This window comes from Prinia subflava, chromosome 1 (genome assembly GCF_021018805.1).
Source record: "Prinia subflava isolate CZ2003 ecotype Zambia chromosome 1, Cam_Psub_1.2, whole genome shotgun sequence".
NCBI classification, from domain to species: Eukaryota; Metazoa; Chordata; class Aves; order Passeriformes; family Cisticolidae; genus Prinia; species Prinia subflava.
Window position 1 is genome coordinate 53,572,345 of NC_086247.1, and position 26,345 is coordinate 53,598,689.

The window sequence follows — 26,345 nt, forward strand, 5'->3', positions numbered from 1 at the left end:
GTTCTGTGCCAGACAGAAGCCAGCAGCAGTGCATAAAGGAGGGTCATGTCATGGACTAATATGTGGGTGGAAGATGGGAGGAATAAGGTGGGAATAAGTGATTCTCAGTCACCAGAGTCATTGGACTGGTTGATGGATTTAACCCATAAATTGTACACTGGAAAGGAGCTTGTTCATGAAGTAGGAAAGTGTGCTGATAGTAGTAACTAGCTCATAGTAGTAAGTCTGAAGTGAACCATGAAGAACTGGAGGAGTGGCTGACATGGCTGGGTGGCTGAGTAGTCGAAAGGCAGGTAAAATTCAGTGTGGATAAAGTGGTTTATAGAGGGAAAAAATAATGGTGATTCCACTAAAAAATGGTGAGTTTTGAGCTGTTACCATGTGTGAGTCAATTACCAGGTTATGATAAACAGAAGTGCAAAACAGGAACTCACTACTCTACCCTGATCAGAAAAACAAATCAAATATTAAGAAATATTAAGAAAGGAATAAAGAATTAAAGAGAGGGAATCCTTTTTGCCACTTTGTATGTTCATGGCTCACCAGCATCTTGTATCGTGTGCAGTTCAAGTCTCCCAGTTCAGAAACAATATAACAGGATGAGAAAACTTTGGAAAAAGCAGCATTTTTAAGAGATGTGGAAAGGCTTATGTCCACAGGAAACGGGGATTCTTTATCCTGAGAAGAGACATTGGAAGATATTCCTGAGGTCTTCAGTGTTGTGAGTGGTGGGGAGAGGGTACACAGGTTTAATTATTCACTGTCTCTCCTCTGACACAAGTCTTAGAGGAGGCATCAAGTAAAGCGTAAGCAAACAGAAGAGAAGTGGGTCTTCCAAAAACACTGTGCCAAAGAATATTGTATTTGCTGAAATTTTGCATGGGTCCATTTTCTGACTGTAAAGGCTCAAAAAATAGTATTTTTTCCCCGGGTTAATTGTGTGTGTGATGTAATGGATAGGTGCACTTTGAAATATTAGTGTCATCTATGCTCTCTTGCATTTTTGTGTATCCTTGTATTTCCCAGAGTATCTAACTATCACCAGCCTATAAGGAAAAATGAGATACAGTTATTTATTGTAATTAAATAGCCTTCCTATATATATTTTTATAAAATTATTGAAACCCTTTTTTAATGTGTGGAGAAGTGGTTTTGGGTTTTCATATTCAAGTCTCTGAGCTTTCTCGATTACTGAATGGGATATAATACCTTTACTTGGATTTTAAAAAGGGGACTTAGATTTAGTTTGTAATAAATGTCTCCACCATTCCCTTTGGCCTTAGAAAATATCACACTCAATATGTTTGAGAACTTCAGTTCTGCACATAGGAGAAATACTCTAAATTATAGGGGTGTGGGTTAGTTGGCAGTCCTGGATTCTCACTAAGGCATTGTGCCTCTTTAGGCGCACACATGATCAGTAAAGAAGGCAAAATTGTCCTTTATACCTGAAACATGGTGGGTTCTTTCCCACAGCCAGCTTCTGACATGGTCCTTCTTTAAGGTTTGGTGCAATAAAGCAGTTGCTCATGCAAAGAAACCAGAGGAATAATGACAATACCAAGGCCTTTTATCTGCACCTTGCTGGGTCAGGTAAGCTCATTTTCTTCTTCCCAAAGTCACTCACCTCAGTAACAGCAACCATTGTATTCACGTTCTAAGTGCACGCACTCGCGCATCTTCTGTGCAAGTTCCATGTGCTTTATGCCATCACCCCCTCCATCCCCAGTGCCTGCACTGTATCCTGAACTGTCGTGATCCATTTGACCTGACTTGAGGAACAGGGATCACCCAGATTCGGGGTCGGTGGCTTTATCCCAATCCAGCAATAAAGCCAGGTCTCTCTCAACCTAGACCACCGTCACTGGGGGTCTGCCACTTCACTACCGGTGAAGTGAAAGGAGTGGGTATGGCTGTGGTTGCCCCATAAGCAATACAGAAGCTGTACAAATTAGCCCCAGAGAATGAAGCCCTGGGGTGGGCAGCCAACAGAGGACCGATATTACAGGGAACAGTATGTTATATAACCCTAGTTACAGAACAAAGATCCTATCAACAACAATGTAACCATATACGGAAAAGCAGTTGACCAACTATTAAGACATAACCTTATATAGAAACTATGGCATAACCCATATTAACATAACTAAACCCATAATCCCATGCTTCTCACCATAACCTATCTAAATGTTCTCCTTCTCAGCACTCCACTTCCTAAGGCCTTAAGTTGATGCCTTCTGAGTGGTCAGCCAGGGCCAACTTGCTGCCACTCCCTGCCTGACCAACTCCCACACTGAACCTTCACTTGAGATGTTCACAGTCATCCTTGGCAGCCTCCCTTGACAGGGAACCATGGACTGGCCTCTGCTGCTTGGGCTGTCACATCCTTGCTCCTTGTGCTGTATTTGCTCTGGGGGGTTTCTGTTTCCAGGAGCAGCTGGAGAGCTTGGATGTGCATTCATGAGCCTCCACTGCTCACTGAACTCAAACAAGGGATGTGTGGTTTTACCCATCAATTCTCCTCACAGCATTAGGAGACCTTAATTTGTTTCTACTGTGATGGATACTTTCTCTTTCAGGAAAACTGGTGTTATTTGTCTGTGAAAAGGGCCAGTATCCCTTTTGGTTATACAGTGGCTGGTGTGATACGTGTGTGTGATGGACTGGTGTCTAACACTTTGCCTCTGAAATGAGAGACAAATCTGAGGATGGTCTTGAGCACAGTTGCAGAGAAAGCACAAATATCAAAGTTTAATGGGAACCCAGGTTTCCTGATGGTAACTTGTTGTGCTAACAGCAGATTCATTTGTTTCCTAATTAATCAGAAGGAGTGTTCTTTTTATTTCAGCCATCTGGTGGAGAGCATGTTGTTTAGCTTCTTGCTACTGCAAATTGGAACTACACAGGAAAAAGGATGTTTCAACTTCTGTTTTTGGCTTGTTTTTCAAGGTTGAGTCAGTATAGAGCACGTTAAAACATACTGTAATCAGTTGCAAAGTTCATCTCTCAAGGACAGCAAAAATTTAACTTAAATTGTCCTTCCTGAAAAGACAGGGTGGTGATATTGATGATTAATTGCATGTTATTACTTGTTTTATTCTATGTAATCAATTGTTAAGACAAAAGCAAAACTTCCTTAGTGAACTGCAGAACTATTCTAGGATACCGAATTTGTTACCACTTTGTAGAGAACATTCAATGTCGCTTGTACATTTCTTTGGATTAATGTCAAAAGCATATTGCCTGTCAAACAATTTGTCGTTGAGTGTGCCATTAGCTTGCTAACTCCTCACAAGGATTTTAAAACATTGCATTTTTTTTTCCCTCCAGAAGTCCCCTTAGTGCAGTCTTTCTTTGGAAGCTATATTGTTCTTGTGGAATATTTTCTGAGGAGCAGTCTGTCCCTATGTGATGTTTACTGTATTTTTGCCTTGCAGCCAGCAGATTTTAGTACAAACTTGCCTGGGGGTGGCCTTGTCCTATTTTCCTCTTAGATGGTTCTGGCATTTATAGAGCTTGGGAGATCGTGCTTCTGAATTTTCCAGTCTGAGGAGCTCAAGCCAAAACAGCAGGGGAGATAGCAAACCTGTATGTTGTTTGGCTTATGGCAGCTGGGCCTGTTTTTCCTTTGACCTAAAGCAATGGCAGCTTTTCTTGGGTTTTGTGTGGAGGAGGGGGAAAGTGAGGAAGAGGAAAGCTACGTGAGGAAAACTGCTTTATCTCTGTGATTGGGAAAAGGAAGCCTTATCTCTGCCTCAACAATCCCTGTTTTTGCACCTAGCAAAGGTAACTCCAAGCTACTTTTACATGGCACATAGAGATTGTCTTTGTTTGAGTTACTTTACGAGTACTGATTATTCATAAGAAAAGCAACTGTGTATTGTTTTAATATTGCATTAACATTTTTGAAAAACAAACTCTTTTTATGTTGCGGTACCACAGCCCTTGCAGAATGGACTTTATACTAGGGGACTGGTTGCTTGGCAGTTTTTAGTGACAACTCATAACTTCTCATCAACCTGTATTTTCTCCCTTAGGTCATGGTCAGTGAAATAAAATAGTCTTGCCAAGTAGGGCCCACAGTTTCCACTGGGGAATGAATCGTAATGAATATTGTGAGAATATATGAAATACCCTGCAGGTGGATGGCTCAGAGGACATAGCTCTTTGGGTTTGGCCTAGTTCTTGAAGAGCCCTTCTTGTCTTTAAACACTGTCTCTGTAGTTATACCCTCTAAATATAGTTTCCTGTGGAAATAAATTTCACTGTTTCTGCGTTTGAGGTGTCATGAGGCTTGTATTTATCAGTAGATGTTACAGTTAAGTTTTGTGGTTATGTCACAGAAACATTTAGTTGTGCCATAGAGTGAATTTCTTCCTAGAGGAATGGGTTTGCATGTGATTATTGGAATCCTGAGCTTTTGAATTCGAGGAGAATTGAGAGTTCCCTAAAAAGTTTGTGAAAACTACAGAGCGTCTTGATGCTTAGTACATGCTTGAAGTGGAATATAAAAAAAACAGCCTCTGTGTGCCAAAAATTTCCAAGAAACTCCTTGTGATTAAACCAAATTAAAAAGCATCGTATTTTCAAAGACTGAGAAGATTCCTGTTTGTATGTCTGCACTGGTATGGGACAAATGGGTGACAGATCCTGAGTCTCTCCAAGCTGAACGTGAAGGGAAAGAAAAATTCTTATCTTTCTTTGTGTTTCAATGTTTTTTCCCTTCATGTTGCTCCACAGTTTTCCCTCACCGATATGCGTGGATCTCCACGATGCCTGTTGTAAGAGAAACTCTTGTTTCTGCTGTAGTTCTGGCAGGAGATGACAGTGCAGAAGCTGCATGACTACTCCTGTGAGGAAGCTGTTGACCACCTTCACAGAGCAAATTCTTACCCAGAATAAGAATTTTCTTAATTGGCAGCATTGATGAATTTCCCTCCTCCCCTCTTGTCCCCATTTGCAGCCCTTTGAGTTGGTCAGTCTTATGCATAAATCATATTTGATCCTGAAGGGAAGAATATTTGGGCCTGTAGGTGGATGCAAGAAGCAAGGAGGACCTTAGAGCAGGTGCACGTTACCCTGAAGGTTTCTCGCTGGAATAACAAGTGTTAGCAGAAAGTTGGTGCTGTAGAACCAGCCTCTCCAGTCTCTCCTGGCTCAACAGAGTGAATGCCTCAGGCTGTCAGAGCGGGCCAGGAAGGAGCTGAGCCTTTCAAAAAGTATGCTGGCTTCAATTTCATTAGGTGTGTTACGTAGGCAAGCAGTCCAAATTTACCTAGCTGGCCTATATTTACTTTCCTCTTACCATTCAGCAAGTCTATGTTGCAGTAGGAGGCTTTATTTCCTTGGTGGACTAATTTGTTGCCAACATCCTCACCTTTGCAAGTTTCACTCTTTGTGCATAAGGAGACAGTTTAAATTAGATACATTAAAAAAAGTCATAATCCATTCTGAGGTGATAATTTACCTAATTTTCCTTTAATAATAACCTTTTTTCAGTAGTGGTTTTCTTTGTCTAACATGAACTTTTTCTGCCTTTTGTTGTGTTTTGTTCTCCAAATCTCAGTGGGCTGGAGTGAATCCTTGTTTCATGTCTTCCCTCTTTTTCAGTGATTGTCCAAATTCTGAAGGAGAACCACGAAGGTCGATGTTCTCTCTTGGACTTTAGTACTGCTCCTCATTTCACTTTTGTCTCTAAATGTAATAATTCCTATAATTTGTCTTCTCATATTTAATATTTCTCCTGTTGCCCTTAGGAATGTGTTTCCTCTGAATGTTAATCTTACTCAGAGAGGCTGTAATCACGACTTACTAATTTCTCTTTTCTTTTAATGTTCTCAAGAATGTCTTCCTTAACATTAGGTAGCAGATCCAGTAGATTTTTTGCTGATATTAATTGCTGTGTAACTAAGTGCCCTTGAAAGTCAGTTATGTAAATGAGCAGCCTTGAGCTGGCCATAAGAATGATGCTGGCTTGAGTTTTAATTTAGTAATTGAGGAATTGGAACATAAAATGGTTCTTTAAGTCTAAAATAGGGTAGAGTCATATTCTTTATTAGACAAATTCTAAATGCATGAACTGTATCGGCAGTTTAACATTTAGTTTAGGTGATCACTTTGCGTGCAGGTGAGCACTTTATATGGTCATTGTGAGGTGGTTACTATTAGGAAAAAGCCTTCCATTTGGTTGCCTTAGGTATTTTTAGTTGAGTATTTTAAAGAAATTACTGGTTTGTTGTGGTTTTAAAATAACAAGGTGAGTCTTTCTTGAAATATATTCTTGTCATCTGGGTTTTCTTTTTTTCCTTTATTGAGTTAGCAATCGTAAAAGTCTCTGTAAAAGTTTCTTGTATTTTTCCTGGAGATGCACCATACTTGAATTCCTTGGCTTATTAAAAAGTCCCTGAGTTCTGGACACTGGAGGGCAGGTACCTCATGTCTGTTTGGGAAAAGGTTATTATTTATTGTTACACACAATATATGCAGAAACTAGTGACTGTGAAGTTATTTGCAAATACAGGCTTGGCAAACCTCCTCTGGAATTCGGAAAGGGTTTTCCAGCTCGACTTAGTCATTTTTTCCCAAATGTCTTGGCATAACTGATCATTCAGGAGTGACATATGGTAGAAACATGCTCTAAGGGACAAGTCTCCCGGATGGCGCACAGCACCACACAAGATAGACAGATGGTGGCTTATTCAACCTTGGAAAAAGTTTAATCCTACATATTGGCACGTCGGCCTGGGTACTGGGAGAGAGGCACACACATGCCTGTGAAATCTGAGGCAAAGCTTTTGTGAGTTTGCTTGCTGTTACTGAAAGAACTAGAAAGACTGAGCTGATACTATACCCAAGGAGCATCTGCAAAACTACAGGCTCAACATGCTGTCCAGAAAAAGTGATGTTCCCTAGAAAACTGGAGACTCCAGAGGTAGCAGGACAATGCAGAGAATGAAATCTGGTGAACTTCTCACAGCTGTTTCCAGACTAAAACATGCTTATTCAACAAAGCTGATGAGTACTTTACTTATTCACCAATAGCTGTTGATTAATTGTAGTGTCTAATAGGAGAAAAGGGTATTTTATGTTTTTCATAGTTTTAGTTCTCTTTCTGGAATTGCTACTGGCACTGTGAAGTGTATTAGCACTTCACATCAGAGAAAATGTAACCCTTCTCTTCTGTTGGTTCTAACAAAAAATTATAAATTCCCTGATGGTAAATTTAAACTTATAGCAGAAAATGCAAATATTTGGTCCATTGTGCATTGCAAGGTTTGGTGGTAGTTGTTGTTGTTGTTGTTGTTTTTAATTAGGAGAGGAAATCAGACCTTTCACTCTAATGTCTTCATGTTGAAGACAGTGAGAGAGAGAGTATTTGACATGGAAAAATAAATCTGCTTTGAATTCTTTGGAATTCTTTCGAATCGAGTAACGATTGTTTGATTGACTGATTGATTGAACTTCTGGAGTCAGGGCCATTTTCTGTAAGAATTTTGAAAATACTGACCCTTTGAAAAGATAAAGGATTGCCTGCCAAACATTTCCCCCCCCCACACACACTTTCTTTGTCTTGTAGATCACACTCGATATTCACAACTAGAAGGAAAAGCAAGACTCTCCTGACTCTCTGGACTTCAAGGATATCATTATGTTGTATTGGATGAGTTTAAATTAGACAAGACTTCTTTCTAAAACACTTTGAAAAAGGTAAATGTAATTCAAACAAACTAATCTTTTTCCAGTAGAGGAAAAGTTTGGTCAGATTAATCCCATTCTAGTAACATTTTGACTATACTACATTACAGAATCATCATCTTTTGGATACTTTGTATAAATACATATTCATATATATATATTTCTATACCTAAACCTTCCTAGTAATTTTTAGATGTTAAAAGATTTTGATTTGCCAGCCCTTGTCTATTTTGTGGAAATGTAGTGGTTTCAAGCAATTCTCTTATATAAAGGAGGTGGGGAAGGAAGAGGAAAGGGAAGGGAGATGCCCGCAGTAGCCAGCATATTGGTAATTACTTGTATGGATAGGGAAGACTCAGTCAATGTTTCTGTTCTGCCTAATGAGTAAAATTACTTGAAAATGAGATCCTAGCTAGTGAACTATAAAGTCAAATAACTCAAGCAGTACTGATTGACACATACATTTAAAATAGGTGTGGTTTGGGAGGCCCAGAGGGAGCTGAAAAGGGAGAGACTAATTCAGTGACCTGTTGTTTAGGATATGTATTGAAGAAGTACGAGATGTCAAATCCTTCCATTCGGCTGAGGGTGCTCTTGTGTTATCAAATATCTGTGTACTTTTGGCCTAATATAAACAAAGATTTGCTCTTCCTGTGGATATTAGTACCCTTCAGGTTTTTATTTTTTTGTTACCCTTTTCTTTCTTTTGCTGCGTGTCATTGTGAGAAATGCTTACCATAGGTAGCCAAGCCTGAGGGCCCACAGGAATTGTTGCAGAACTACTGTGCTCTTTCCATTTTGTCTTTTTCTATCTACTATAACTAATTACTATAGCACTTAGTAAATAAAAATTTAATAAGTTTATTTTGTGCCCAAGTGCAGTCGGAAAAATGTGACAGACATCAATTTACTCTCTGTCTAGACCCTGCAAGAGTTTCTCCCACACTTCACAGAAGCAGTGAGTATTTTTGTGGCCTATCCAGCCCTCTGTTACAGAGTCCTACCTCAGTGTCAGGAAGCATGCCTGTGGGCCTTGCAAACATCATGTGTTTGTGAGAGACAGAGCTACAGTCTGATGAGATGATTAAAATTCTGCAGATCCACAGCTGACACCTTTTTGACCCAGATCCGAAGTTCAGACTTGGAAATACTTCAGTCCCTTGAAATTTTAGGTCATGCTTCATAGAATTGCTGTTTTCATAATTTATGGGCTAAGCGTGATGGTATCCTTGTGGAGTCGCGGAGCGTCAGTGTGTGTGAATCAGCCATCTGCTGTCAGGGCTGAGCCGTGTATCTCCCTGGCCAGTGACAGGGCAGGTCACTGTACCATGACCAGACTCTGTCACATGGGAATGGTTCAAGGGAACAACATGGCTGTGTCCAAAAAAAGCCACTTCTGCTTACTGGTAGTAATGACATTTAGAGGACTGAAACGGAGCACAAGGAGTTTTAACAGAGGAATGGAGACTTTGTGAAGACAGAGATGTGAAGGGTTTGCGTGTTTTAGAGGAACAAAGGCTGGCTTTTGTTGCAGGGTTTTGAGTTATTTATGGAACCAGATGAGGAATAGAGAAACTGTCTACACAGGAGAAAAGCAGATTTCAAGGTCTGGAAGGGAAGCTGCATCGAGTCCTTAGGTCACTGACCTAAGAGTGGAAAGGAAGCAGATACAAAATCCATGTGGTCTCGTTTTATTTTGTCTAGACTTGCATACCTTGTACACTTCCCAAGTGGAGAGTGATTCGGTATTTTGGAACTCGTACAAAGCTGCCGCGTGTTTTGCTTCAACCAGCGAATGTTCTGGAAACCCAGCACACCCTCAAGGTTAGAGCCTTGTGTTAAACTTGCTGAAAAATTTGGGCAGGATGTGGGTTAGCACTAATGATGGGATCCTGTGCCATTTTGCTCTGCCAGGTCCTGTTTCTTTGGAGATGCAGTAATCAATACCAAAGAAAAGTAATGCAGAAACCAAGAAAATTATTTTACAGGAAATAACTGATTCAAACCATTGGAGACCAAAGATAGTTGAGAAAAACCAGACACAACTGTATGTGCAGCAGTGGGGATTTTACCATGCTAGTTCCTGCAAATTGCTGCTGGGCTGTTGAGAGCTGAAGTTAAGGTTGAGCTGAAATGTTAAAAATTAGGACTAAGACATCTTGCTGCACATCTCATGGAATACATTTAGGCTTTATTAGCTGCAGCTGACTCAAATGTACTCTCAACAGGTGTAGCCAAACAGGAGGAAAGATTTAAAAATCCTCATTTATGCATTAATCCAGTGGCAAGAAAATGTGAAGTTATAATTGTCTTCTATACTTTCCTCCTCCTTCTTGGGAGAATTTTTTTAGATATTAATTTCTAATTTAGTACTTAGTCTCCTTTCTTTCTCCTCCCCGCCCCCCCCCCCCCCCCCCCCAGAAAAATCTCCTTAGACTCTGGTGGTTTAAAAATGATACCATGCAGAATTGCTGTAACTGTGTGTAGGTTGTGATGTGCATTGGAGCTGTGATGTACCTCTCTTAAAATCTTTAAAGCAGGTAAAGCTGAAAATGGCTACGTTCACTTTTATGCTGCCTATCCCCCTTTGTTCTCTCTCCCTCCCCCTTCTGCTTGTGCTCACTTGCTCTCTCTTTAGTATAACACAGTTGAACAGCAGTGAAGTGTAAAATGTGCTTTTGCCAAGGTCAGTTTCTTGTGATTACTCGCCTGTGGCAACTTATGCCAGTTGCAACAGACTGAGTCTCAGCAGTCCACAAAGTCACACTGGTGCTTATGCAGAGGACACCCAGTGTAGGTTACAGTAACTGTAGTCTGGAATAGCTCGCAATGCTGCTGAATTTTAGCTGCTTTATTTAACTCTTCCCATCTAGCTTGTGCTTGCTTCGGTGGTTTGGAGTCCGTGCCATGAAATGCTGGGTTGTCCTGGTTCTCTGGAGACCCTTGGAGAGGATTTTGGGTAGATTAAATTCTTTTTATTGGAGGTTGTTTCTTTTCTTATAGTTGATGGCTCAAATTTCAGAATTTCTCAAAAATGAAGAGATGATAAAGCATCATGAATACATGCATCTTCTAAATATTATATTTTTTGGGGGGATTGGCTTGCTTTTGGGGGAAGTCATGTCAAATACTGCCCTATTGACAGTGACGCAAGAGAAGTTGTTTATCTACATAGCAAGAAGTACTATGGAAAATTTTAAGAGGTAGTTTTTAGGCAAGAATTTAAAAGATGAGGAGACACAGTCTTAAATGTTGTGCACACTCATAAGCATAGAATAGCTTTTTGTTTAGAAGATAAAAATAATTTTGACTCCTGATATTGGAGAATGAACGTGAGATTCCATAACGTTCCCTTTAGGACATAAGATTTGTTGGATCCCATTTTGTTGTATAGACTGGATTGGCTACCACCATGTGGTACCCAGTGGAAATAAGGTGAGGGACCTCGACTTTCGTTCTCCTTTCTCACATACAAGCAAACATATCCCTTTATGGAAAAATGTTGTATTTAGAACAGAAAAGCGTGGATTTCCTGTATTGTTTGTTTATTTGTACTATCAGCAATATACAGGATTTTGTTTTCATTCTGGACATATTTACTTTTGGAAGCAGTATTTAGCTCTTGAGCTGTGTGACAGTGATTTAGACTTGTCTGTCAGTACTGATCAGTAGCGAGGCAGTAATTAATCTTGATGATCAGCTGAAGGGCTAGAGCTGAACTTTGGTGACCTCAATGAAATTCAAAATTTCATTGCTTAAAAATTATTATGAATTTGATTAATTTTGAAAGTATATATTGCTGTATTCCCTCTCATGTTTGCTTTGGAATGATTCCTGAGCCACAAGCAAAATAATGGCTCAGCAATTCAGTCTTGTCCTGTAAATGCCCTTGCATAAAGCACACAGGAGTATTCCTGTTGTGCTCAGTGAAACTCCCCACAAAACAAGGTGAAGTGCTTAATCCTGCCTTTTCAGTTTAGTCTTTCTTTCAGGCTTACAAGGAGTGTTTTTCATCAAGGAACATGTTACTTGTTGCTTTTTTGCCTACATGGAGGACAGTGAAATTCGTATTTTGTTTCAAGGCTGACATTTGCTTGTATGGTTTTCATAACTTATATGATTCCATTTGTAATCCAATCCCTTCCCTTGCTTTTAATAACATTTGTATTGGCCCAGCTCTTATGGAAGAGAGCTGTGTTCAAGACTTTGTGAAGATTGGTCTGTCTACTCCCCATTTAAGCCAGAAATTCATGGTAGAAATGAGCAGTGTTTGGTGTGTGTGTGAAGGGATATATAGGCCTGTGGTTACTGCAGTGATTACTGTTGTCTCCTAATTGTTAGAGCCACAGTGGAAATGAGTGCTCCCTGTAGGAGGAAACAGCTGTACTAGAAGAAGCTGGTCTTCAAGTCAGCTGAGAAATGAGCGGATGGGTGTTCTTGGGTGAGGTAATACAGAAAAGTGGCATTGTCTGTGCTTACCAGAACCTGTCACATTAATTTCCTTTTATGTTAAGGAAGTTATGGAAAGAAAAAACTCCTCAGTCACTGAAGTGTTTTTCTGGAACATTCCCAATGATGTCTGTCCCTGCAGTGGGCTGCTGCTGCTGCTGCATGATCTGAGGATTTCCTCATCAGCACGTTCAACATGAGCAAGCAGTTGACAATTGAGATGGAAGAAATCTTCACAAGCCCCTGAACCCCTTCAAATTTCCGTGCTGAACTCCTAACCAATTTTTAACAATTCATTAGAACTTGACTGTTTCTCCATTCTCACCTCCTGGATTCTAGGTGATAACAGAAACGCAGAAATGCATTGCTGTACTCATTAAAGGTAGATGTCGTGGGGGAGTTTGGACAAGTGACACTCCAGATGCCTTGAATCCTGCAAGATTTGCAACCTAATTTTTCTTTTAATTCATGGGTATAGATCTGAAAGCTTTAAGGGGTTTGTTCATACAATTCCTACTAGTTTTAAAGGGACTTCCACAAATCAGTGTCCTGGTAAGTTTAAAAACATTTACTGAGCTAAGACAGATGTGCTGGAAATAAACATTTAACATATGGGTAGAATCTTACTTTTATAATGCTCTTGCAGCTTATGAGTTTTCCCTTTTGAAAGCAATCACTACACTCTTGTAGAAGTAGAGGAGTGGCTACCTACTCATTGCTTTATTAATTTTATTAGAAACAAACTAGGGAAAGGAGCAGTGCTTTTTTTTTTTTTTTTTTTTTTTTTTTTTTTTTTTTTTTTTTTAAATTCAGTATTTCTCCTGCTTTTCTTGGCAACAGTAGCAGTATCTCGTATCATAAGTGTTCTGTTCACATTCCAGGAAGTATTTGAGGACTAGGAGCTAGGTAAAGAGAAGTCAATTAATTAATTAATTTAGGCAAAGAAAACGTTCTCAAGTTCTTTAGAAAAGATATTTATTCCAAACAAAGGTCTGTGTTAATGAGGGAGCAGTAACTCTGTAGCAATTATCACACATATGTCCTTGGAAGACAAAGGAGAGACCAGCTAAGGTTTCAGTCATGAGGGTTTCATTGTTTCCCCTTTTAATGGCAAATTTATCTTTAAGCTTCTAACAGCTTTTAATAAATGTCAATTTTACATTTCAGTTATGATAAGACCGTGATTCTTACAGTTTCCTTCATCAGATGGGCAAAATTCAGTGATTGGAATGTTGATTAGGAGGCAGGGTCTCTGACAGTTTGTTACTTATGGCTTTGACTCCTGAATCACTACATGGACTGGGACAGTCTATAACATGACTTTAGCATCCCCAGGGGAAATAGTGACTATAATTTCCTGCCTCATGGGTGCATATGAAGATTAACCTCATGGAATGAGTAAAGTATTTATTAATAGATGATAGTTACTGATATGTCACCTACTTGTTCGTAGCAGTGACATTGCTAATATATTACTCCTGAGGGGAATGTAAATGAGCACATAAGCCAAAAGACATTCATTCAAGTAATTTTCATCATCCTATTCAAAAGCATGTGTATTCACTAGTGTCCATGTTAGTACTTACTGTTTGGATGATTTAAAAATACTTAAGAAAAAATGCCATGAAATGTAAAGGGAGAACTCAAGGTCATGCTCACTTATTCTGTCTTCACATCACGGTGACTGGAGTGCCTTTGATAATCTTCCTTTAAAGGCCTGCTAGCTGACAGTACAAGGAAAGCAGCACACATTTAAATCCGGCTACATTTTAGAAGTTTAGTCTTGTTTGATGTTTTCTGCAGTACAGGTATGATGTATGATTAAATTGTGAAAGGTCCAATAGCAGCATGGCTTTTTAATTTTTTTTTGTTTGTTTCTCCCATTTTTCATAGCTGAGGTTAAAGATAAATAAAATATTTTGCCAATCTGTTTCCAGCGTCAGAGCTGTCATTTGGACTGCCATGAACATGTGGGAAAATGAATATTAGTATATATTTCTTTCAGTGGTCAGCTTGAAGGATGTGAGTGAACAGCAAGGTCATACAGGGTTTTGAAAGAGGGTTTTTATAGAGTCTTTTGCTATATTATTACCTCCTTAATAAAAAAGGCTTCCTGGTCTTTATTTTTTTGTTTCTTTATTGGTTTAGACTTCTGTATATATTCTACTATACTTTAAATATTAAAAATATTCTTGTCATAAATGTCCTTTGGGCCTAAATTGAAATTACTGAATAAAGCCTCTGTTTTGGGTGTGGGCTGAAAGAAAGACATGAGATAAATATGCAGTTGCAGAGGAGGGGAATGCCCTTGAAAACCCTATTTGCTACAAAAGCTGTAGCCCAGAGGTAATTTTGACATAGTGCTTAGTATCTGATCTGTTGTCTGAAAGCAGTGGTGGTGTTTCTTGCTCCTCTTGGTTCCTCTGCCATCATCTCATTGGACTCATCTCCTTGTTTTAGTGTTGTAGTCCAGTTTACCTCGATATTACATTTGGAAAAAAGTAAAAAAAGGGCAAATTAGGCAGATTTACTGAGTCTCATCTGCTTTGATAAATTTGGTGCTGGTAATGATGGAGTTGAGCCATAATTAACCTTCTGTTGTGGTTTCAGTCAGAAAGGTCCCATTCACTTTGCCCCAGTGGTGGAGACAGAGCTTGTGCCCTGCAGCTGTGCAGAAGACAACTCAGGAATGTGGCCCGACACACTCAGTGTCCTCTGCAAGATTTCACTGCCTGCAGGAGCTGCTGAAGGTTACTGGTCATGCCTTCAAACCCTTGTGGTGAACACACATAACAGAAATATTCAGAATGAAGAGACACAGTGAATTAAATGTTATGTTTTTCTAATGAGAGTTAGAGTTTCTGTCTTATGTTATTGATGGAGCTTTTTCTCTCTCAAGAATTAAACCCGAAGCAATGACTTATGAATCATACTTTGTGTCCCACTTACAGACTAGCTTGACTCATCAGTGATTTTTCTTCTGTCATGATTTGGGGGGGGGAATGCCAGTTATTTTTTTTCATACGTAGTTTTTGATTATTACTGACTGTGGGATAGAGATGAAGGCAGTCCAGCTAAACACCTGATTTTATTTAGGTCTGTTCTTCTAAAGAGTCATGTTGTACAATGAAGTATTGTACGATTGCTTAAGAGAGATGGGGACACGGTTTTCTGATTCTTCAGTGGTAATATCAAACAAGTAACAAGTGAGTATTAATAGCTCATTAGTATACCCATAATTTCTTTGACCTAATATTTTCCAGATGTATTAAAAAAAAAAAAAAAAAAAAGAGTAATCTCATGTCTGGAAAATATCTCCTGCAAGTAAAGCCCAAAACACAGAGCTTTTGATATCTAGATTTTCTTTAAGCTGCTGATGATCTTGTGATAATATGTATTTGTACACAAATTACACTGGTCATGTAACTTCTGCCATTCTTCATAATCCTTCTTTTATTGGGTAATATTATTTTTAGTGTTACATTCATCTTGTAATATAAACAGATGCACAATACTTTTAGTGCTAGTTTTGTGGGAACATGAAAAGCAAAACTCAACTTCTGTAGTGCTTTCTAAGTTTACAGTTTTATAATAATATAGAATTAACACCTTGAAACACTACAAGAATATCCTCTCCTATTAAGAGCAACCATATAGATTTTTCTATATTAAACTGTTTCATACTTACTTTTTTCCTATAACCAGTATCTAAATACTGTTAATGTCTTTGTAGAAGCTATAAAAGCTTTTGGTTAGGATTCTCAAAGCCTTTTGGTTCGATTTACATGCATTTGTAAGCCTCAGTGACTGAATTCTTACATACAAACAGTAAATTATTTATTGCTTTCAATATTCTATAATCTCTCCACTATACATCCATTGTCAGAACTTGACTTGAGGGATTTGTTTCATGCAGTGTAGCACTTCCCCAAATTATCTGTAAGATGAAGCTATACATGGCATTCCCCTTAAGAAATTAAAGTAGGCATTTTTCTGTTGTATATGAAGACTCAAAATCCTTATCTTCACTCCATGCCCAATCAGTAGGTACTTTATCCTTTAACTGAAGTGAAATTCTGAACTGAAATATCTTTAATTGATGATTTAAAAGTTAAAGACAGACTAGAGAAGACAGTAATGTGACAGATGTGTAGGATATCCACGTGCACAGGCTGTGGGCAAATGAATATATCGTAGGTAAGAAGCACAGATTCTCTCTGCAGGTATGTGAGAATCCAGATTTCTCTCCTGCATCCTGTTGGCACATGGTCATCCATCTATGGGGAATGAAATCCATGTGGCTAAATCAGACTTCTTAAATTATTGGCATTCGTTTAAGCCAAACATTTCTTTTGCATTACACAACGAATGGGAAAACTTTCATGCCAAGGAAGGAACAGAACTGAGTGATAAATGTGGCAGTAATGTTTATTGTGGAGCTTTTCACTGATGTGTAATCTTCTCTGATATGAACAGCCCTTAATTGCAGGTAACTTTTTCCTCCTTTCAAACTGACCAGCCACACTTAATTCAAAAAGTAAAGAAAAACTTGCTCTCAAATTCCCCATTTCTGTTCTCTGCTGGAGGCATCCAGTTTTGTTGATAATGATCTAATCTGTTGCATAACCAGAGAATACTGAGCCTGCTGCCATAGCCTGCTTCTTTCTTGGCACTGTTGGAAGGCTTCAAAGAGAGACTGTGTGTGTGAGGCGACTGCTCCACCAGCAAGACCAAGGGGATCAAAGCCTGCGTTTAGAAATGGAAAACAACAGAAAGAGAAGCGGTTACCACGCAGTCGCAATCCTGAAACTGAAACCAGGCTCACAGGAATGAGCTATTTCGAAGCTGAGGATAATTTATTACAAATTGTGCAGAGCAGGAAAAGATCATGGATTTTTAAGGAAAAGTCATCAAGATTTTATTCTGTAGTTTCTTGATATGAGGGAGATTATTGCTCAAAAACGCATGTATTGACAATTACATCAGTTTAATTGACTTTGCATGATTTTGTTCTGCATCACATTTTCTTCTTGGCTCCACTAATGTTTTCAATTAGGAAGTTTTCAAGTGAAATCGGTTGCAAAAATTACTTCAAGAAAAAATAGGAAGGTTTCTGTCCAGTTTCAGCTAGGGTAGCAAAATTCTTTGAAGGCTGGATAGTTGGTTGTTTCAATACTCTGTGCTGGTTTTTTTTGTTTGTTTGTTTGTTTGTTTTTTGGTTTGGTTTGTTTGTTTGTTTTCAGTTCCATAATAAATGAAAATAATTTCTCTCTACATTATCCCCAACATTTGGATGAAAATTCCTGATTGTTCAGGAGATATCTAATTTATGACCATCTAATTTATTTTTCAGTGATATGAATGAATCAAGATTATTATTCCTTGTATTTTAAATGAAAGGTCAGATGTTATTGTATTTTCACTTGCAATTCTGGATGTTTGTCTTTAATTCCATATGAAAATGTTCATATTTACTTATGCTAATTTAATAAACCCTTGGAAATGTAGGAATCTAAGCTGTATGTTATTAGGGAAACTTGCTGTAATGTACAAAACATTAAGCAAAGAGAAACCATGAGACCTTCAAAGTGCTGACTTAATGGAGCGTTCTTGGCCACAGTTCATTTGTCCCTACCATTCACCATGCTTCTTACTATGGTTTTTATGGTAGGGAAAATGACAGTAACAGGTTTTTTCATGCTCAATGACTCCCTACAGAAGGGAGGCAAGGGCAGGCTGGAGGTGCAGTAAGCCTGCTCTCCCTACTGTCCTCGTTACTGTGGAGTGTTCTGTGGGATGTGCCAGGTTAATGGTAGTGGCTGTGCCTCTTTTTCCTGTGGTGGCCTGGTGACTGGCATGTGTGTGATGGTTCTTTCATCCTGTGGCTCCTAAGGAAAGCCTCAAAGCACAATGTGTTCACTCTTGATAGAGGTACACTTCATCAGGGTGCAGTGCTTTAGTGCCTGAAACTGTTCGCGCACATAAATCTTTGAAATATTGACTAGAATTTTGGTCTCCAGTGTTAGAAACACTCCCCTCTTCTTTAAAAGTGGATTCCTTACTATGGATATTTGCAGAAATTTCAGTTCTGATGATACCTTGTCCTGGAGCTTACAGGGAGGAGCCAGAGTTGTGACGACGACTGCTTCCTTGGGCTACTTTGCTCTCCGTGGTGGTGTACATTCCTCCAGGGGCTCTTCCTTGTGGGGTGGGAAAGAAGGAATGGTCCGTCAGATCAGACCCTTTTGGGACCTCAGCTGCAAAACTCTAGCTGCATTTTAAAGAATAGGAGCAATCTGTATCTTTTGAAAGATGTGTGAGATGTATTTAGAAATGATCCCGAGGGTCAAGGAAGATATTTTCTTTATCCAAAACTACCCCAGACCCTTTCTTTGGAAACACCAGTCTTTGAAACTTTTCTTTTCAAGTCTGTCTTTTTATTAAGGACTAAACAAGATATTTTTCTCTCTTCCCTTGTGAAACAACTGAGTAGTTCTGACTGAAATGAAAAGCCTTTAAAAATTAAGAGAAGGTGGAGACGGCATGAAAAAATACAGACCAGTTTTTAAAACTTAGCAGTTTTAAGGCATTAACTGTTTCTCTGATCCCTAATTGTAGTGCTGAGAATCAGCTGCATTGATCCTACTTCTTGCTGGAGAAGCACTACCACCAATTTACTAATTGCCAGAATAATTACCTGGTACATGTTAAATAGCTGTTTAATCCTTTGTTATATTTTTTTCTGTGTCATTCCTCGCTAGTAAAATAGATCAGGAGCAGAGAAGTTGTATATGCTTAGAGGATCCTCCTCTTGTCCTCTTTTTTGGGTCATGAAATCTCTTGCTTTTGAGAGGCTTTTGTACTTTGTTTTTATGTTGAGAGTATTTTTGACAGGGAGTCAATGCTCAGATTGCAGTTCTAGTTACTATGGAGAAGCTTTCCCACAGAAAAGCTTATGCTCTATTTTCTGAACAGTGAATTTGACCAACTTCCTCTTAACTTGCAGTTCTGAAGTTCATGATGTACCAGTTTTCGTTAGACTGAAAATTCTCTTGGCTCAGGCATGCTTCCTCTTAGCCTTTGCAATCTGTAGCATCCTAATGGAAAGAGGAAAAGAGGAGGACTGGGACCAAAGAGGAATATATCCTGAAAGCCTGCACATGAGAAGGAAAATGAATGTAGCTGTAGTCTCATTGTTGAATTTTGCTGAAAGAGAGCTATGGCATGGCTGTCTTGGAAGTGAGTTTATTGGAGATTTCTGGTGTATTCTGATATATGTATGTTAGTTCCTCCACTTGAGGATATGGTTTCCTTACAGCAGATGCTAGATTGTTGGGATTTCCTTTTTATGTTGCGCAGCAGGTAAGAGTTGTTTGAGTTACAGCTTATTTCCCTGGGAAAAACTTCCTGGGTTTGGGCTGAATGGCAACACTGCTTGTACTTGGGTTCCTATGTAGTTTTGGGGATCTTTTGGTACTTTCTCTAGTGCTTCCTTGTGTCTGCTATACTGGATACTATTTGAAGAGGTAGCTACATTAAGGTGTAGTTCAAAGTGGCAGAAAACCATATGAAGCTGAGAACTTCATCCAGAAATAGATTGTGAAAGGTTCTGAAAGCATTTTATTTTCACCTGCTCTGTCAGCGTCTTTGCTGAATGAACACTTACTCCCAAGCCCACTGTTCTCAGGCTGGTTAGATTGTGTGATTTTAATTTTTTTTCACCTCCTCCAGCAATAGGAAGGCATTACTGCAGCCTTTGAAAGGCCCAAGGGTTTGATAGAATTGTGCTGCAATGCAGGCTTTCCTACTGATCCTGTGCAGTCACTGTGATGTGAAGGGTAGGAATCTTTTTCTCCTCATCTTTTTATTTCTTTCAAATCACCCATTAAATACCTGAGAGAAAGCAGGCTGTTGGGGAAAAAAGTTTTCTGTGTAATAAGAAAAGTTGGAGAACAAGAGATTCAGAGAGGGAGCAGATTTCTAGGTTATGGCTGGAGGATTATTCAGATTCAGGAAGGACTTCAGAACATAGGGCTCAATCTCAACATCTTTTCAAATTGCTAACTAAATTAAAGACAGATCAATTTCTCACCAATTCTTTGTAAATGTGAAAGCATTTTAAGGGCATTTTCACTGGCTGTTGTCAGATTCTGAAGACATAATTAATGCTTTCTGGTCCCGTTTTTTCAAGGTGCTATATGGGATGAGGAAGGAGTGGACCCTCTAAAGGGGGTCTTAAGGTTTCAAAAACTGGAAGAATAACAATGTTACTGGATAATGCATGAGAAAAGAGAAACATAAGAAATGCAGACCACACTCCAGCTAATCTTCAAAGATTGGAATTAGAACTACAGTGTTTTTCTCTGCCTCCTCTTTTTCCTTTTGGTGTAAATATAGACATATTTTTATTCTGGAATTTCAATACTGAAATTCTTAAGTTAAATCTGAAGTTCTTTAACTACAAAGAAATTGTTTCCTGAACAGATGACAGGGTAATCATGAGGAGTGCTGGGTTTTGCTTCCTCTTCCTCTCTTTTGTGGCTCTGTCTCACTGAGGTTTGCAGGAAAAAGCTCATGAGCTCTGCCAGTGGACAAAGGCTGAAGCTTCTTGTGTATAGTCACAGGCAGGCTGACAGAGACACTTTATCCAAGTGGCAGTTCTTGTGTATAGAAGATTAGTGATAGACAGGAAAGATTTTGTTATGAAGTCTTTCCTAAATCATGAACATTTTTGGCTGTGTGACCTTTTCTAGTTTAATTAGTGTAACGCTTAAAAGCGCAGGGCATCATGAGTACAGAAGACAAATGTTGTTCAGCTGTATTGCAGAGCTTATCCCCTGAATTTGGTATGAGGTATGATGTTTCCTGCTGGATTGCAAAACTGAAATTGGCTCTTAGCAAAGGATCATCTTGAAAAATTGAATTCACACCCATGTTTCTAATACCAGCCATACCTCTGGTAGTTTTGCTACTGCTGTCAGCTTTTTGTGTAAAGGTCTTAAGATGCATTGACACTTCTATTAACTTTTATGAAGAAAGCAATTCAAAGTGGTTTGAAATGAACATTTCCTGCAGCTGACCCAGCAAATTGCAGGTTCTCTTGAGTATTTGGTCCTAGGGTAATACATATGAAAATGTCAACTATTCCTTCATATCCACACGTTTCTCAGTTTGTTTCTGGGGAGAGGAAAGGCAGCAGGGACAAAATACTGAAGATTCATGGTGTCATGAAGCTTAACTAACTCTCTGTGTTGTGTTGTCTGACAAAGTTTGTGTAGTTTTTGTTCTGTCTTTAGAAATACAGTTTATTTACTTACAAAGCAATGGCTCTATCATATTTTCAGATGGACTGTGATAACTTGGGATGTTCCAGTCTCCTCCTCTCCAGTCTTTATTGAAGGTGTATGTTAGAGTACTGCAGCCGGGTTGTTTCTCCTACATAATGATAATTTCTGTTTTCTTTCCAAAATTCTGGACATGATGCTGATTTTGTTACTTGTAGTAAGCATTTGAATATCTACTATCTTAATTGATGTAAGTTTTAGGTCAATTCTTAATATAAAAGCTTAGAAAATATAGATAAGCACAGTTTCTGCATATGTTATTATTGCTTCTTAAATACTGTCTTCACAATTTATCACAATTATGGAGACTATTCTGATGGAAAAAAGTGTTTAGGACTTTATAACTGATTTAGAATTATGTGCATGTATTTGTATAATGTTCATCAAATCAGAAGAAGAGGCATCAAGCTATTTTAGAAGAAGCTATTGCTGTTTAATACTGGTTTTTTATTTATTATGCAAATGACCTTGTATGAACCTTAATTTACTTGCCTTAAGTACTAAGAAAATAACATTTTTAGGTAGCATTTTAATTTGGTTCCTCCATTCTGTACTTACAAAAGGTTAGCTGTGGGAATGTGTTTTACAGAGTTGTTTTTTTTTAATGACTTGTCATTGTGTAGTTGAATAAATAATTTGCATTTGAAATGGGGAAAAATTCAGCATCACTTAGACTCCTTCAGTTTTGCAAACTGGTCTGCCTTTTTGTCTAAGCTAATTCAGAAGAACATGTGTTTGCACACATGTGAGGAAAGCCAATATCCAAAACGTGACAAAAGAAAAGATTTCTTACATAAATGCCCAGTGGTCCACAGTGGGTCAGCAGTGTTGTAAAGCAGTGAGATTTTTGAGGTTTAACAGGCAAATCTTACAAAGACTTCAGTATAAAAAAATAACTTTAAATAGGAAAAACCAGTAAATCTTTCCTGTTTACTTTTAGTTTTGACCTCATTTTAGAGCTCCTCAATCATACAGTCAATGCAGTGATTAGACTTGTCAAAGGCCCTCCATACAGCCTGAATGTTGGGCATGATGGCTTCTCCTCTAGGAATGCTCAGAGGTCTCCCAGGTGTAGGTGGGTAGAGGTATGGACTTGACTTAGACCCTCACTGCCTACACATGAAAAACAGCTTTGTTGTGGTGTTTGTGATATTTTAGCAGCATACATTTTTAGTTATGGCAAATGTGTATCAGAGACAACCAAAGCTTTCTGGTTTTCCTATACAACTGGCACACAGATCAGGGAACTTCTGTTTTGAACTTCAGTACAAAATGGAAATCCTGTAGCTGGCAACTATTTCCATTCATAGATTTACACCTAGTGTGCTTTTAGTAATGTACTATTGTCTCATGAACTAGTTGTTTCTTTTACCTGCTTCAGGTGTTATTTTATATGGTGATGTGGCTTTGTTAAGACCTCATGAGTTTGATCTCCTTTCTAAGGAAAATTCACAGGACCTGATATTTTGGCTTCAATTTTTTTAGAACACACTACTCTTTGTAGCAGAGCACAGCTTGACTGATGACAGCCTAATGATAGAAAAGTTTGCTTTGAAATGGGGTTTGGTTTAGAGCAGGAAGGACTCATGTGGTCTTGTAAGGGAAACGTGATGAAGGAGCAGGGAATATTTCTCCCGTGTTGTTAGGAGACCTTATGATTTCCCTAATTTTCCTTGGTTTTATCTGTGTGTTTTTCTCGGTATTACTGAAGATGTGTTTCATGACCTAAGTTCAGAGTGGTGGCTTTGTGTTAAATTCAGTTCAGTGCATATTTATTAGCATTTTTTGTTATTTAGAAGAAATCACAATCTTGCTGAACTGAAAAATGTAATTTGAGATTTTTATGAACTTGGAACTTTTCCTCATTGTTAATAGTTGTTTTAATTTTTGGGCAGCTCATCAGTTGAACACGTTTGTGTGAACACTGTGTACCTTCCACACCTCATATATGCTGCTGTGTGGATCGTGTTCTCCTACTAACAAGAGACGTCATTGGAGTAGGAAATACAAACATTAATGCCAATTACTGCAAAAATTCCAGGAGTTTTCACTGGAAGAGACACAAAATCTTGTGCTTCAAAGCTTAACAAAGGACCAAGACACAGATCAGTGAAGTGGGGAAAGTTTTTATACATGTGCAGACTGATGGGCCTTGATTTGTTTCTGAAACATACGGTTATCACTGTTGTCTAAAGTTCTTGATTAAATAAAATGTGTCTAGTACAGCAGGATCTAAGGAATCCCAAAGGATTGAATATGGCAGTTGCTCTGTTTTTATGATAATATTACCCTTTGCCCTCTTGTTTATCACCTATGAAATTGATTACATTTTCAGTGATATTAAATTATTATTGCAGGCTTAGACTCTAGATGCAAATTAAACTTTTGATTCAGTCTTCATTGATTTCAGGTGATGTATGAATTTCAGTCAAAGTAGATGAAAGTAATATTTAAAAATGCCATTTCTGTAATGTAGTAGTGACTACATGGGAAATTTTGCTGCCCTTCTGGTGATTGAAGAAGCAAGGTTTTCTTTCCTTGGTATGCAATAAACCTTGTGAGAGGCATTCTGCCTGAAGAGCATTACAGCTTAAATAAGGAATAACTGTGGAACTGTAATTAAATACAAATTGCAGTGCTAAAGCACACTCAAATTATCACTTGATAGAGTTTTCATCGTTCTGAGGAGGCTCTTTTAGATGCAGGTAAATTTGAATGCGCTTGTTTTAATTCTACACTTCTATAAAAACTTACTCTGTTGCCAGCTTTCTTGTTTTTATTTGTGCTTTATACTTACTAGCTTTTTAAAAGAAAAGTTGGTTGTTTTTTTTCCCCTTAACTCAAAATTCAGAGAAACTCTTGCTCATATGTTTTACTGTTTCCTAAGTGAAGCCTTGGTCATCAGGGCATGACTCTTGCATTGTTGAGTTGTAGCTGCTGGGCAGTTCTTGGGGGCTCACTGGCCTTGTATTTGCTGGTGAAGTGTTCCAGGCTGCAATGGCAGCCTTTGCCATGCACTGGCAGTGTGTGACATCAACAGTGTTAATGAAAATTAGACACTAAGGAACAACCTTGGAAGAAGAACTTGTGTTTCAGCATAAAGTCTTTGTTCTAAAATTTCTTGTCGTAATGTTGAGGATTAAGTTAAAGAGAGAGAGAGATACACTTAAAACACAGGAATGAAAAAAATTTAATACAATTTTTTGGTTTCGTTTCATTTAACTTCTCAGTTGCTGGCTTATAACCAGTTTTCTTGCTTAAACTGAAATAAGCACATTTAGCGCAAAATTAACTTCAAATTTCAAAGCACTTACAAAAAAAGGCTTCTGAATAATCAGCGTTTGAAGGTACATTAATATTTTATATTGAACTGTTTATTAATTGCCAGAGAAATATTTTCATTTTCCTTTTCTTTTAGAAAATTAAAGTATTTGTATGAGCTGTGACAGACTGCTGCTAAAGATCTTGTCCTCTGAAAAATTCTGGTAAACTGAGATCAGTCTGGCTGAGATTTTGTGGTGGGGTGTGGCTGTTTGGCAGTAATGTGACCAAAGGAGATTGGTAGTGGCGGTGGGGTGGCTTTCATGCATGCAGAGGATTGTTTCTAGTGGTCCTTCTTCCTTTCCATCTTCTTGATGGAATGTGAAATACTAGGTTTGGATTTTGTCTTAATACAGCTGAAGTTTGGTCTTGTTAATTTGCATCTGTTGGAATTCTCTGGAAAAATAATGCATCTTTCAAAGCTGTTTCTTTTCTGAAATACTACTCTAATTTAAAGAATTCCTGTCAAACTTGTAGATCAAAGATAGATTACATATACACACATTACTGTATTACTATGTACTAGGGGAAATATATTACAAGGAATTTATATTTGAAAGGGAATTCTAAGAAAAAGAAATGTACAGATCTGATTGTTTTGGAGGGCAGGCAATGAGAATCGCTTGTCTCCAACCTGAACTTAAGTGCATTAAGTACGGAAATACTAATTAGGAAAATAGATTGGATGATGAGGTTTTTTTTCATTTCAAGTGTTGAATCTTCTGCTTTCTCTTTTCCTGTGTTGCGTCCAGGATTTATCCTTCTAGTGATTAAAAATATTCCAGTGTGGGTAGTAGAACTGTAAGTTTGATAGCATATCTTGCAGTATTGCCTAGCAAAATTTTATTTTATTTATCGTAACTGTTTAAATGATGCTGAGTGTGTGTGTGTTTTCTTTCATCACTCCTTGATAATTGTTCTCTGGTCTTCTTCAGTGCATTATTGAAAGTCGTTTTAATGTATTATAAATATTTTCATCAATACATCCTTTTAATGACTCCAGGCCTAGATACATTTATTTCAGTTATGAGCATTTGTACTTATTTTTCCCTCTATTTCTCTGTAGCCACCTGAAATGTCATATGATGTCTTCCAGCTCTTTCCTATTCAGTGACTACAGGACACTTGTGGCTTTGTGCTAAGAGCCATTCCAACTATCAATTTTCTGGACAGCAATTATCCTTAATCCACTTCAAACTACAATGAGGTTGCTCGCAGCTTTGTCCAATTCAAAATGAAGGAATTCTTTTAAATTCTCTTAAATCCCTACTGGGCTTAGAAAAGGATGAACTGTATGGTGGCTGTGTTTGATCTTACTATGTTTTCATTGTAGTTAGTGAGTGTTATTTTTTCCCCAGCGTTTCCTCAAAATGTTTTCCAGTTCTGTTTTCCTGTGAGGTTGGTGATGTCCTGTTCTTAGCTTGCTGCCTTGAGCTTTGACTTGAGTTGCTGGAAGGATATCTGCTGAACACTGCAGAGACAGCTTTTAGAAAATACATATTTTTAAAATTCAGTCTCTTTCCCTTTGATAAAATC

At 38.3% G+C, this 26,345-nt stretch overlaps 1 protein-coding gene across 1 annotated transcript in view; it reads left to right on the forward strand.

Moving 5' to 3' along the window:
* Window positions 1-26,345, forward strand: part of LDLRAD4 (low density lipoprotein receptor class A domain containing 4) — a 283,789-nt gene that overhangs the window by 36,428 nt on the left and 221,016 nt on the right. The window contains exon 2 of the mRNA XM_063397097.1: window positions 7,577-7,707. The gene's annotated coding sequence lies outside the window, so the exon portion shown is untranslated. The remainder of the gene's footprint in view (window positions 1-7,576; window positions 7,708-26,345) is intronic.